This window comes from Onychomys torridus, chromosome 14 (assembly GCF_903995425.1).
Source record: "Onychomys torridus chromosome 14, mOncTor1.1, whole genome shotgun sequence".
NCBI classification, from domain to species: Eukaryota; Metazoa; Chordata; class Mammalia; order Rodentia; family Cricetidae; genus Onychomys; species Onychomys torridus.
In genome coordinates, this window is record NC_050456.1 from 23,556,957 (window position 1) to 23,559,369 (window position 2,413).

The 2,413-nt window shown below is 42.5% G+C and overlaps 1 non-coding gene across 1 annotated transcript; it reads left to right on the top strand.

Annotated features, from left to right (window-relative positions):
• Window positions 1-913: 913 nt before the first annotated feature.
• Window positions 914-979, top strand: LOC118595943. The gene has a single exon (XR_004946626.1). It is a non-coding gene; the product is annotated as a small nucleolar RNA SNORD75 (small nucleolar RNA).
• The last annotated feature ends 1,434 nt before the right edge of the window (window positions 980-2,413 follow it).

Here is a 2,413-nt window from a genome sequence, read left to right on the forward strand (position 1 = left end):
CGCATTGTTCCTAGATAATAATACCTACCTTAAAATGACTGTGTATGTGTGAGGGGGTTCTATCACCCCCACTTTACAAATGAAGTGAGCTCAGGTCACATGGTTATTAAGTGATGAGATTGAAGTTGGATCATGGGTCTGACTGGCCCTCATGTCATCTAGGTTTCTTGCCAGTCTGAGATGAAAGAACTCAAGGGACATACCCAATGTTCATTATTAAAGAACTCAACTAATCAGGTGGCTCACAACCTCTAACTCCAGCTCCAGGAGATCTAACACACTCTTCTGGTCTCTGCAGGTACTGCACTTACATGTGCACTCAGTAGACACACACACACACACACACACACACACACACACACACACACTACATAATTAAAATTTTAAACTCTTTTTAAAAAACAGAAATTTAGCTGAGTACAAACCCATCAAACGGAAAGCAGCATCCCTCCATGGTTTCTACTTCAGGTTCCTGCTGGAGTTCCTGCCTGGCTTTGCTTAATGATGGATTACAGCCTATAATCTGAAATAAACGCCCTTTTTTTGTCAGAGCATTTTATTATAATAACAGATATGAAACTAGAACATGTGGGTTTGAAGTTCTCAGATCAGAAAAGTCACCCCATCCATGTCTCAGACCTGTTCATTTGGGTGCCTATAATAGAATAGCAATATAAACAATAAACAATAGAAACTTATTTCTCAGGCTGGAGGGATGGCTCAGAGGTTAAGAGCACTGACTGTTCTTCCAGAGATCCTGAGTTCAATTCCCAGCACCCACATGGTGGCTCACAACCATCTGTAATGAGATCTGGTGCCCTCTTCTGTATACATAATAAATAAAATATTTGAAAAATAAAAGAAACTTATTCCTCAGAATTCTCAGGACTGGGAAGTCCCAGATAAAGGTATTGGCTCATAAATGATGACATGAGAGTAGTGGACAGAAGGGATCTCCAAAAAAAACTATTCTGAGGCTTTGTTTTGGGGATAAATATGGGGCAAACTCAGCTCCTGGGGGGTTTTTCGCTTTCTGTATCACCGTGTTTTCTAACTATGGGTAAAAGACGGATGAGAACTGAGGAGCTATTGGCCATGTCTGTGGAGTCTGAATTGTCGGGACAAGCTTCCTTCTTCTTTCTTTCTTCCTTTTTTTTTTTTTTAAACTACTGAGCCCACATTTTTGTTTGCATGGCTTGTTTGAGTCTAGACACTGGAGACCTTTTAAATGAAAATACTAAGAGTCTGCTTGGCCGAAAGGTAGCTCCTTAATCCCAAAAAGCTCCAGGTCTCCTGTGACAGCAGAGGACTTGCACCTTACTGTTTTAAGGGCAGCTGGATGGAAGCTCCAGGGTAGAGGATTACACATCAGATTGACATTGTCTTTGATCCCAGCACTCAGGAGGCAGAGGCAGGCGGATTTCGAAGCCAACCTGGTCTACTGAGCTAATTCCAGGGCAGCCAGGGCTATACAGAGAAACACTTTTTCAAAAGACCAAAAGTAAATTAATAATAATAAATTTGTGCATGCAAAACAAAACCAAAGCTTTCTCACTGTCCTCACATAGTAGAAATGCCAGGAGAGCGTCTTGGGGTCCCTTTTATGACAGCATTGACCCCACTGACAAGGCCCCACCCTCATGACCTCATTATGACCCTGAAACCTTCTCATCTAAATGTTATCACCCTGGAGATTGGGTTCCACATGAATTTTGAAGAGATAAACCTTTTAAGTGTGTAGTCTTCCATTTTTAGCCCCTGAAAATCCATGTCTTTCTGGAGTAGAGAATATACTCGTTCCATCTCAAAGTCTTTATTCATCCCAACAACATCTCAAAATTCTAGAGTTCCTCTAAACACCATCTAAATCAGATACAGAAATACTCAATGTATGTTCTTTGATGATATGTAGGAAGCAGAGGAAGCCCCACAGGAATGAAATCCTAAGTGAATGTGTATTCTGACATGGGCAAGCAGGGCCTGTCGAGGACTCCAAGGCAAATTGGCCCATGGGAAATTGGCAAAGCTGTTCTGCAATATGGGCCAGGCTCAAGATGGTGGCAAAACATTCCTCCAGGGCCCAAGTATGAGTGTGTATGAAGGTCGATCTGTGTCAGCAAAGACTAGCAACTTTGGCTTTCTCCTCCTGAATGTTTACAGCCCAGACTGCTCTCTTCCAGAGACCTCCTAACAAAATCAGCTAGCCCTTCCTCTACGCTATACCTAATAGCTATCCTGAGGCTCCAGATTGCAGTCATGGTATTAGAGAGCCCCACCTGATCCCACATTCAATGTATGTGTGTCTCTCTTTTCTTCATTCCCTCCCTTCCCCTAGCCAGGTTCCGAGACACAAGCTACATAGGACATGGTACTAAGACAAAATTATGAACCTGCGAGATCATACAAGTGACAA